This window comes from Marmota flaviventris, chromosome 9 (genome assembly GCF_047511675.1).
Source record: "Marmota flaviventris isolate mMarFla1 chromosome 9, mMarFla1.hap1, whole genome shotgun sequence".
Taxonomy (NCBI): Eukaryota; Metazoa; Chordata; class Mammalia; order Rodentia; family Sciuridae; genus Marmota; species Marmota flaviventris.
Window position 1 is genome coordinate 23,576,521 of NC_092506.1, and position 12,933 is coordinate 23,589,453.

A 12,933-nucleotide genomic window follows, 5' to 3' on the forward strand; every position below is an offset into this window, starting at 1 on the left:
AACTATTCAGAGTAGATGATTGGATATGGAATCACCTCCTTCCAGAAATATCTGCAGGTTGGGATGCTACTCTGCTGGACTCCCTGTTTCTGTAGAATGGTTTGTGCATATCAGAAGACTGGCACGATTTAAAATCTGTGTGAGAAACTCTGCAATTGCAAGTGGCAGAATGCAGTAAAACAGTTTTTAAAGTACAAATTTGAATCAAGAATTTTATTTGAGTAGGAGAAATCCTGTTGCTTGCTCAAAGAAGTCATCCAAATTGATAAAAATCTTCAAATACTCACTTTTTAGTAAACTGGTTTGGAACTTATGAAAACATTCAGGTAGAAAGAGATTCAAGCATCACAGATAAAATGAAAGTTATTTTGAACATCATCAGGATCTCCTGTCCTAAGACATCTACTTGGACCATTTTGTTGCATACTTTTGGGATATTCTATTTATCTATGTGCATGTTATGTGTGTGTATGTGCCTGTAAGGAATGTATAATTTTATTTTGTGCAATTTCTCCCTACAAATGTAATTTCACTTAATACACTTAATATGCATGTGTCCTTTAATTATGCCTCTATTGGTGGATATTTAGATTCAAATATTTTCTATTATAGGCATGGAGAGGCAGCTTGGTGTAGTTAAAAACAGAGCCAGTTCCCTTGGGCTGAGGTACTTTGGACTTTTCCTGATTTCTTGATGTGAAAATGAGCCATATTTGCACTCAGTAAGTTAACAGATGAGAAGTGCTTAGAACCTCAGCAGCCACAGGTTTCATGTAAGTAGATGCTGCGATGGCTGTCCCAGCTTGTTCTTTGTGCTGCGTAGAGTGGTTCATCTCCTTCCCTCTTTCTTTTCTTTCTGGTTAGATACCAACAAGTGGGATACTTGTGTCCAAGTGTATATTTATTTAATTTTTTATAGTTGTTGCCAAAAAGTACCCCCTCGCAAAGAAAATGTTGAGCCACTTTCTATTACTACCAGCTGAGTATGAAAACAAATGTCTCCTTATGGCTTCTTCAACACTTGCAGCCACCAGCCTTTATAATTTTGATCAATCTTCCTTTGATAAAAATTCTCTCCCATTATAGACTTAATGTATACGTCCCTCGGTTCTGGTGGGGTTGTATGTCTTTTATCATTTTCATTTCCTCTTCTTTGAGTGACTAGTGTGTAGAATTTGCACCTTTTGTTCCTCATGGTGTGTTTGGTGTGCTTGTCTTTTACTTACTGATTTTTGAAGCTATTTATATATTCTGGATGTTAACCTTTGGTTTTTCAGTAAACACTATTTGTAAGTTACTTTGTTTTACTTACAATTTAGTTTACAGTCTTTTGCGGTTAGACATTTTAAATATTGAGAGAGTCAAACTTATTAATGGTTCCTTTTCTGCCTTCAGTTTTTATCTCTTATTTATAGTAGCATTGCTTACCCCAGGGTTTTGTGGATGAGAGAGAGAGGGAGAGAGAGAAACAGGAGTGGGGGTGGGGGGGGGGAGAGAGAGAGAGAGAGAGAGAGAGAGAGAGAGAGAGAGAGATGCACATGTACACACACACACAAAGAAATAAATAGATGCATGTATATGAATTTTTTGTATTTAACTCTAATGATTTTATACTTAATTTCAGGGATCACTAAACAGACTTTGCTATGGTGTTACTTGATATGACCACAAAATACTTTAAAATGCAATTTAACAATGGAAGTGGGCATTTACCATGCCCTTTAAGCACTACTATAGTTGGGTAGTTAAAAAACAGAGCTAGTTCCCTTGGGCTGAGTTACTTTGGACTTTTCTCCCAAACGCCCATGTGTTCCCCAAAGTCTTGGTTCCCAGGGTGATGCTCTTGAGAGACAGTGGAGCCTGTAGGTGGTGGCACATAGTGGGAGGTCTTCAGATTATTGAGGGTATGTCCTTAGAGGACTCCAGTCCCTCCCTCTTTCCTTGTCCTTCCTGGCCATGATGTCAGCAGTTTTGTCACTCCATGCACTGCCAGGCCCAAAGCAATGGGACCAACTACTCATGGACTAGAACCTGAAAGATTGTGAGCCAAATAAGCCTTTTTTCTTTATAAGTTGACCATCTCAGGCATTTTGTCAGTAATGAAAGCTGACAAACACAGCTTTTTAACTCCTACTTTATTTTTAAACTAGGTCAGTGTCACAGATCTAAATTAATTATTTGCCCCTTGCGGACATTTGAGTTTGAACTTAAAAAAAAAAAATAGCTTCTAATTTATCTTCAATATATTTGGTTTAAAAAAGATAACCCAATTCCCCAACTCTATTCATACAACTTAATGTACTCAATATCTTTTAATATTAAGTAATTGAAGTTTCCACATTCTTTGCTCTATTCAGACTATTTTTTTTTGTTTTGATGTCGGCACATGTTGAAAAACTGAAATAATCTATATGTACCTTAAAACCTTTCACCTTTCAAAATTTCAGGAATCTGGAGATACAGTAGATTAGTTACAGTGAGATTATCTAGAGGAAAATACTGTCAAACTATAAAAATGTTAGAATTAGGCATATTTTAGAGACAATATGCAGAAAGTTCAACCCCTACAATTTGAGATTTTACTGAGAAAATTTGACCTAGTCAAAGACAACATTAGACCTCAACTCTTCTGATTTCCAATCTGCTGTGTTTCTCTCCAAGCCCCTCAGTCTGAGTTGGTTGACATTGTTCAGTAGTGCTTGTATGACGCTTGAACACTTGTAGAAATTTGTGTATTCCAACTCTAGAGAAAGAAAGAATAAATTTGGAAATGATTCGTGGAAATATGGGAAAAGATGGTAAAAGATACAATCTGTTTTCTTAAATGATTAAAACTTCTGTGATTTCCAAAGAAAAGTTAGTCATACATTGAAAGAGTTGTGAGTATATACTAGTATATACTGGCAGGAGCCCAGAGAGTACTCCTGGTATTATATTTTCAGAGTTCTTGACTAAAGAAGATAGAATGTGAGATAGAATAAAATGAGATAGAATTTAATGACTCAGGGCTTGCTTTAGGATGTGGAGTTTGACAACTGGGCGGAGACCTCAGGGAATGAGCCAATTCACTATGAGAGGGATACCAAGAAGCCTGGCTAAACAACCATGGGTGAGGGTGGCTACTGAACAGTGGAATGTATAAATTGTTCTGGAAAAGGGGAGAGAAAGAAAGAGGCTGAGGGAACTCCTACATAATGTGATAACTTGTATATGATAAATTGATATGTAATGTGCTATTTCTGAAAAAAGAGCAGAGGATTACGGTCCATGAAAGGGCTGAGGAGCCACCATTCACCAACACCATCAACAGTGTGCTTATGTGAAGGACAGCAGACTCATTAAGAAGTTTAATGCAGGCTGATGAGGTAGAGGTTATAGTGTGCTTAATATGTACAACCAAAAAATGTAAAACTGGAGTTGAAGGGAGTTGAGGTCCCCAATAAAAAGAGACAGTCCCTTGCTCTGTCTCAGACCCAAGTTAGTTTTTTATATATGGACACATTGGTCCCTGGGGTGGCCAGCTCCTTAGGAAGAAGTACCTGAAACCTTCTCCAAGTCTATACTATTGTAATTCCTAAAGTATTTTCCAAAAGGAACATATAGCTATTACTCAAGTGACTATTCACAGAGGAAAGGAGAATATCCACACATTTCTAGAGATGGGACACAGGTGTACATTGACATTGATACCTGAACCTGAAAGCATCACTAGTTGGGGATTATATATAAATAGAGGCAACAATGGGGTCCTGGCCAATGTCTGGCTCATATGGCTCCACTGTGTCTATAGACAAACCCTTTGGTCATTTTCCATTTCTCTTGTAACCACATATTATTGAAAGTGATGAAGGTGGCAATTGAAACAACCCTTATTACAAGCTTATGAGATGAGAGCTATTATAGTGGGAAAGGCCAAGTATAAATCTATGAACTCCCCACCTGCGGTCTAGATAGTCAACAAAAAATAAGGCAGAACCATATTTCATTCTTAGGAGTCAGCAGAGATGATTGCCCCCTTTAAAGACCTAAAGAATTCAAGTGTAGTAATTCCTATTATATCTTGGTTTAATTCTTTGGTTGGTCTCCAAAGAGGATGGATGACTATAGTGTAGACCAGGGTAGGCTTAACTAAGCTACAATCTTGATCAAAGCTACCATGTAGGGCATATAGCATTATTAGAACATATTAATCATGCCTCATTTAGCTGGCTTGTGGCTATTTGATATTTTTTATATATGTGGTATCCTCCCAAAATTCATGTATGGGACAATGCAGAAAGGTTTAAAAGTGAAATGATAGGGTTATGAGAGCCTTAACCCTATCAGTGAATTAATCCCCTGATAGGGATTAATGCTTTATGTTTCCTATACAAGGAGGTACCCATTAAATACTATTGGTTCTGAAAGGAACACATCCAACACAACAACTCCTTGTAGTGCATGACATGGAATCTTTCAATATTTGAGTGTATCTCCTTAGCAGATTGGGACTGCAGTGTAAGCAACCATGCTGCTTGGGCATATGATCCAACAAGCCATTATGGTCTCAGAGAGGTGTGGTGGTAAGAAGTGATTCAGTGGCTTTGTGGCAAGCCCTTATGGGAGAAACATAATGTAGGCAATCCCTTAGGAGACACAAGCAAGGTTGATTTCATTCTCAAGAAAGAATTATTTGCCTTTTGAGGAATGACTTGCTGACAGAGAGCTCAGTAACACTTGGCCATGGGGCATTTGATGGCCAAATGTCTGGAACTGATTGGACCTGCCAGGTGATAATTCAGAGGGCCTAGCTGCCATCACACCTAAGATGGAAATGGTAAATTCAGAATTGTACCTCAGCAGGACCAAAGGACATGAGTAATTTATACCAGCACCCTGATTCTTTACTCTTGTTTACACAGAGGGGAGCTCATAAGACCAGTCGAAATCCGTTGGGTTTGCTATAGTGATAGAATGATAATTGGTATTTGGGTACAAGACAAAAATATATGGCAGCTACATTAAAGCCACATTCAAGGACAAGAACTTGATGACAATCCCCATGTAGATCTCTGGCTCCCTATTTTTCAACTTCCTGTGTCTGGAACTATTTTCCCACAGATTATAGGTGTTTAATGTGACACAACTATTGGATTCCTTCTTCTTAGTGAAAAGCTCACACTCTGCTTTTACCCCTTACATCCTGGAATGAAAGGTTCTGAAATTGCCTCCAGACAAATTGGTGGGCTATGGACTCACATCCTGTGTTTCCTTTATTTCAATAATTAGAATACTGCTCTACCTGTTGTTAGATTCCTGAAGGAATTTGCCTCATAGAGATTCTCCAGTTAGTTAACTGTTATGGTGGAATGACCAGTGTTAGGTTTGGATGTGAGGTGTCCCCCAAAATCTCATGTGTGAGACAATGCAAGAAGGTTCAGAGAAGAAATGATTGGGTAATCTCCTGATAGGCATTAACTGAGTGGTGATTGAAGTGGTAGGGTGTGGTTGGATGAGGTGGAAATTAGGGCATGGCTTTGGGGTATACATTTTTATCTGGGGAGTGGAGTCTTTTTCTCTGCTTCCTAATCATCATGTAAGCCACATCCCTCTGCCATGCTCTTTCACTATAATGTTCTGCCTCACTTTGAGCCTTGAGGAACAGATCCAGCCTTCTATGGACTCTTATGAAACCTCTGAAACTGTGAGCCCCCAAATAAACATTTTCCACCTCTATAATTGTTCTGGTTGGGTCTTTTAGTCACAGCAGGGAAGAAGCTAACTGAAACAACTGGTCTCATATTTCCATCCTCATTGGAAGTCCTCCTGCGCTTTGTTTTAAAAAGATTTTAGTATGGAGACTAAAAATAGGTAGAGTTCAAAGCAGTTAATGATGGTCACATCTTGAAGTTAGATCTAATGCATAGTTTTGTTATATCAGTACACTTAGGATGGCAAGCTGTTACATCTGATGTAATCATTGCTTGCTTATAAACACCTTTTAGGTTTGTGGGGCAGGTCTGGGCTCCATGAAAAAGTATGACATACTTTGATTTTGATGGTTGCCATGGCTGTAGGAGGGAAACATCATGTTCCAATAGCAAATACTCTTGGACCTTTATTATACAATGTTTTAAAGTAACCATTAGAGAAGTGATTTGACAAGAACTGAAGAGGCCTGACTTCAAGTGATTTGGGATTCCCCAACTGGGCATCATCTCTCATTTTTCCAATTTTAAGCAGACAAATGGATTTAAGTAACTGATGGAGATGGTTGGAATGAAGAAGGCATGATGAGTAGGAGTAGCCATTTACTCTTCCTGGTAAGTTTTTCTTCTCCCATTGGTACATCACTTCTCTAAAGTTTTCATGCTTGGCATTTAGTGTTTTTGTTCTGAAGCAAGATAGCATTCTTATGCAAGACAGTATGCATGAGAAATGTCCGCAATTTCCTGAGGATCTATTTTACTGAGGGCTTCTGTCCCTGAAAAAAGGGAGCTGATAACAGCTCAATTAGCAATTGTTTGAACATTCATTTTTGGACCCAAGGATATTTGGCTAATTTTACAGTTGGCATTAGGTGGAGGCATTACTGAATGTCTCCTGCATAAATTATGGCATATTCAAAATGTGAAAACTCTCATTTCAGCAGCAGCAACTCAAGTGGAAAACTGAAAATCCCCAAACAGAAAATTAGCAAACATTTGTTCTGTCGCAGCTCAAGCATGTGTTGTTCTCTTCCCACGGAACAAAATTACCCTGGCCTTCCAGCGGGTGCATGCAGTTATTTCACAATGTCCCACAGGAAGGGCACCCCATGGCTACCGACTTGCTGATTGTTTAATCATAAAAGACAAGGGCTTAAATAAGAGAGAGAAAAACATCTCCAGAAAGAGTCACCGGGGAAACCAGGACTTGGAGAGCTCTTCACATAACTCCACTCAATATTCTCAACATTGGTGAGGCTGGGACAATGTAGCAAAGGAGGCACATGCAAATGCTGGCTCAGGTAGGAGAGCTGTTTCCCAGCTCAGCATCTGGTTCAGCAACTTGATATTATTCAGTTTGAACCAAGAGTAGGCACCAGAGGAAACTTCTAAATATCAGATCAGATTTTTTTTTCTTGCTTGATTTTTGTTATATAATTAATAATATTTCATATAATATTACCCTTTTCCCCTCATTTTATTTTTGGGTTCTGGGGATTGAACCCAGAGGCACTTTACCACTGCATCCCCAGGCACCACCCCCACCCCCCCTTTTTTTATTTTTAAAATTTTAAGTCAGAGTCTCACTAAATTGCACAGGACCTTACTTAGATGCTGAAGCTGGCCTTGAACTTGCAGTCTTTTTGCCTCAGCCTCTGGAGCCTCTGGGATTACAGGCATGTGTACCCCTCTTTTTTGTTTTTAATAAGAAAATACCTTGTAGTGACCCCTCCTCTCCCCTCATTATATCCTCTAGGTATGGTTACATGCTTAATGTAGAAAAAAAAATAAGTGAGTTAATGCTTGTCTTTTATTTAAAAACTGATTTTTTGAAGTCTAAGGAAGAGACAGTAGATATTTAAGGTGTGTGTGTGTGTGTGTTGCAAGAAACTACTTTTTGTTTTTGTTGTTCCTTTTTGCTTTTGTTCTTTGAGTATCAAAAGCCAAAGCTTATTTTGGGAGTAACTAATTAAGAAGTAAGACCACCCCATCCTTGGAAGTAAAATAAGGCTGGATCTTTTCGTGGGACACCCAGAAGAAATAGGGCCATGACCTGGGCTCCAATGAGTCTCTGTTTTCTCCTCACTTCCAGAATCTCCAATCATCAAAAGAAAAGTGATAGAAACCTCAGTGAATATTGGGAAAGAATTCATAGGCAGAAATGACTTGCACTAAGTTCTTGGGTGAAGCCCAGGAAAAGGAGCCAAGATCTTGATTTTCTTGATTCTGAGATGGCAGTAAAGTCATTATGGAAAAGCAAGATGCAGTGTCCAAGCACTACAGGGACCAAGGCGGCAGCACTCTGAGGGTAGAATGGGGGAACATCCAAGCATTCCTATGGGGCAGGGTCAAGCAGCCAAGATGGGAAAGGTAGAGTGATCTCCATAGAAGACCACAAAGCACCAAAGATGGCCGTGGGCATGTACCTCATCCACCCCTCACTTCAACTTGCTGATGCTACAGAAGCCCCACCCAGTGCACAGTCCTTTAAGGTCTTAAAATCCTGAATTTCCCAATCTCAGACCTAAATTGACTGCATTTACCCAGAATAGATTGAGTACACCTGGAAATCACTAGATAAAATTTCTATTAGTAGGCAGAAAAATAGATATTTGAGGCAGAAACTAAGTGCAGTAGTAAGAAAAATATAAGAAAATTGGATTTTTAATATTTGTATTTGTGGCCTTTGAAATGCACACTAATTTGAATCGGGTCTCCTATTCATCTGAATATTCTTATTCACGGATGACATTGCCACATGCCTCTAAAAGCCTCCCCCTGTTCTCTCTTTGCCCCAAGGCAGCAGTGCAATTTCCTCCTCACTCTGAGATCCTCCAAGATTCAATTTATTCTTTTAGTGGTACATCACTTTCTCATCTCTTTCCGTGGCTCTATGTATTATAAACACATCATTTATACATCATACAACAGATTACTTAGGGAGGTTGAGTTATTGATGAGTGGTTAACCCCAAGTCACGCCTTCCACATTTTCTGGGTTTCTAGTACTTCACCTTTGTTATTCCCTTTCCATGGTTCTCAATCCTAGCGTTATATTAGAACCACCCTCGACTCATTTTTAAAAATTACCAAATGCACTGGCCCATCTGGAATCAAATCCATCAGTGGCCCAGGAAATCAATGTTGCCCTCCTTCCATTCATCCCAGCCTCCCTCCTGTCCTTCCTCAAAGCTAGATGACTCTTTCACTCTCCCTCTACTCTCCAGCCATCTCCTCCCACACTACATCCTCCTTCAGCTCTTTCCTCCTTTTGTTCCTGAGACAGACACAGCTTACAGCCTACCCCATCAGCCTTTAGATCATCCAGGGAAAAGATCACCAGCAAGTAATCCATGATGAAAGACCTTCGTGGGCAATTAATTTTCAACCCTTTTCTTCCCTGTTACTTGAGGTCACCAAAGGCTGGGTGAGAACAATGTTTTGCATAACAAATAAAAATATTGGATAAGGGAGTAATTAGGCTACAAGCTCTTAATGACTATCACCTGGGAGGCTTCAAGGACGAGAATTGTTGTTTGTCTCTACTGCCCCTAGCAGATACAACAGAGGACTCTATGCCCCAGCATCCTATCTGGCAGTTTGACAGCTAATAAAAGTAATCATGAAGGCCATTGCTGTTGTAGGAAGTGTTTTATTATTTTTTCTGCCGACTATACTTTTAGTGAAAGAGTTAAGTACTATATTTCTGGGAAGGAAAAAAGCAAGTCTTTTAGCTTGATTAGACTAGAAAGAGGATGCTAGGCTAGCTGGGTGTCTCTGCACCCTTTGTGCCTTTAATAAGCCCTGTTTCTAACAGAGTTGATACCCAAGTGTGGGTGAGAGTGGAGCCAGGTGGGAGGAGGTTGAACAGTAAAGGAGAAAGGAAGAAAGTAGATAATTTGGCAACACCATGATGATAAGCTTTCCCCCATGTGTTCAAAATATTTTGATTCCAGTCATCCCTATTTTGAATATGCATGTTGGAAACCAATATGAAGCTCATTTCTTAGCAGTTCATTAACAATCTTTTTCTTGGACCCTGGAGCCATTTGCTTTTCTAGGTGTTATGGGATCAGGGTGTTGTTGCTTAATTTCAGGCCCAATCTTGTCTGCTTTACATATTAACTGTGAACCTTTGAGCAAATTATTTCCCACCTGCAAATCTGTTTCTTCAGTTGTCAAATTGGGATGATAGTGTTACTGAAGAAAAACCTAAATAAACCCTGTAGCTTCACTTGCTCTGAATTGACTTGAAAGCACTAATTTTGTAGGTCACACATCTAGGCAGTACAAATTAGTCTCTTACAAGCTTTGCTGTAGATCAAACCTCTGATGTCTGGGTTATGATGAGCATGCCTGCCTAGGTCACTCTTCAGGATCCTGAAGGTCGCTCTTCCTGAAACACTGACTCTTCACTTGGGCCTCCAGACTGAAATGGGATGAGCAGTCTTGGGATCTGTCTTCACATTGTGTTGATTTCCTTTGCCTTAATGTTTGGGTAGGATTGTGCAGAGCTTAGTAGAATCTGTTGAGCATTTGAGAAATATTTTGTCCAAGACTTTTATACTTGACCTAGTCTCACCTAGTCTCTTTCTCTCCCCCCAATTTTAGGATAATTTCACAACTGGCCCCCATGATTGGAAACACCATACCATAAAAGGAGTGGAAATTTGGATTCCTGGAAGATCTCTGCCTAAACCCAGAAAAGACATGAATATTTCTCCCCTTTATTAGCCTCTCCCTCTCCCTCATTATTCCTGTCCTTTATCTACAACTCCTCAACCCCCTGGGCTTAGAAGCTGACTTGTGAGCCAAGCTCCCTCTTCTCCGTTCTTTGACCACTGAATAAAGCTTTTCTCTGTAAAACTCAACTTTTGATTTTTTCTATGGGCTGTTCATTAACAATAGTAATGTCTCTCTGCCAGTTTTCACCAATGTGACCTATCTGCTTCTGTCTTCCCCTTCACCTTTGGAGTAAATCCTCATGTCTTTGGTCCAGATGAGATCCTGATTGCAGGTTGCTTGGAAGTGGGTCATGTCAAATTCTTACATGAAGCTTTTAATTCTTAAAATCATTTTGCTGCCTGTCTTTGATTTTTGTGCACTCATACTTCATATTCTTTCACACAAATTGCAGAGTTTTGATGTTAAAACCATTCCTACTTTGCACACGAAAGAATCCCAAATCATTTGGGAGGTGATTTTACCATTTGTGCAAACTCACTCAACCTCTGAACAACTGGCAGAATGGTGACCACGGATGCTGCCTCATATTTGTTGAATTTTTTTTGGAGTAAAGCTGGAGTTGCCAGAGTTTATTGTACATACCTATGAATTTTATTTTTGTTACAAGTCTGATGTTGGATGCTACTTTTCCAGTAGCAGAATATACCTTGTTTCAATAAAACTGAATGGTCACATCTTATTTTTATGTGTCTTCAGGAAAATCTTTTGGAAGCAACTGTGTAAATAAACAGCAGGGCTTAAAAATGTATAGGGTAGGAGACAATGCAGCTAATCATCCAGCACAGAGTGGAATGCTTGGTTAACAACAGGTATGATGGTGACTTTTAAGCACAAGCCAGTACTCAGGGACAGCTCTGTGCCAAGACCTGTTAGGTATTGGGAATACGTGGGTAGGCGCAGACTCTACTTGCTCTTTAGTGTCAGATGTTTTAAGACCCCTTTTTGGTTTCATGCCTGTCTTTCAGGACAACGTTTTCATTGCTTAGAGCAGAATAGGGAACAGCCTGGCTGGAGTTAGCCTCTTTCTAATCTTGTAGAACTCCCATCTGCCCAGAATCTTCACACTCCCTAAAGTTCATTGTGCTTCTCAGCCACAATCCAGCAATACCTCTCTTAAATTTGAGGCTCCAATGTCATCTGTTTTGCCTAATATTCTCCCCATTAAAATCCTTATATTAAAATCAGTGGCTTTATCTAAGTAAGAGCAAAATAATCTCACTGCATGAATTTATCTGCAAAGGGGGCAGGAGGTGGGGGGCGGGTTGTCCAGTTTTTCTATTCATTCCTTCCCCCATTAGATTATTCAACAGCATTTATTCATAGTGATAGATAGCAAGGACACAAGATAAGGATGAAACAGTAGGAAATGATATTTTAAAAGTTTGAAAGCTGTTTTGGGTTAAGTTGGAGAACAACAAAATAAAATAAGTGCTGCTCATTTTCTTACTTTTTCCTCTCTCCAAGCTAAGTCATCTCTGATGTTCCAATGGTAATTGTTGAAAAAGACTGTTGCCTGTTTTTAGATGTCCAACCTAGCAAAGTGGCCTCAAATCTGTAAAGGGTATAAAAGCAAGTACTACATATATTTAAATTTACCCAAAATATCCATATGAAAGGCATCCTTCTTTTGTATGTCTTTAAACATCTAGAAAATTTTGATCGCAAGTGTGACCTACTTAGTTATGCATGCAATTCAAAATAAGTCATGTTGACTGAAAAGACCAAAATTTTAGGTAGAAAGGAAAAGGTATATTTGAGTCCTCATATGAGAGAATGATGGAAGTAGTAGAAATTCTACAAGAAGCGTCATGATGTAGAGCACAGGATTTGGAATTGCAGAGGATGATTAAATTCCATTCCATCATTGAAATTTTGTGTGATCTCAGGAAAATCCTTCAATGTCTTTGAACTTCAAACTTACAGAAGAGGGCCCACAATATCTAATTCAAAGGGCTATCGTGACCGTGAAATGTGAGAATGTAAAGCTTTATTGCAAAGCTCAGCATGTGCAAACTGCCTAATAATCGTTCATGCTCCCGTTGTACAGATGAGGATATTGAGAGTGAGAGAGGCCATTTACCTTTCAGAGATGATACTTTTCCAGGCATAGACATTGGAAACACTGATGGCATGAAGGCAAAAGCTCTTTCCATTCTACATTGGTATATGCAGAGGCAGAGTCACTTTATATCTTTAAAAAAAAATAAAATTTGTGTACACTTAATGCACACAACCTGGTGTTGCAAGACACTTATAGCTATACATGTTTATTATAGTAATTAGTGTTTGTATCATCTCACATAGACCCTTGTTTGTGTGTGTGGCTGGGGGCAAGAACAACCACAATCTATTCACTTGAGAGAAATTCCAGACACAGTGGACTATTGTTGACTACAGTCCTCATTCTGGATCTCTTGATTTGTTTGTCTGCTCTGACCCGCATTTTCCATTCCCACCATACCCATCCAATCTTCAGTGACCGTCATTTCATATTCTATCTC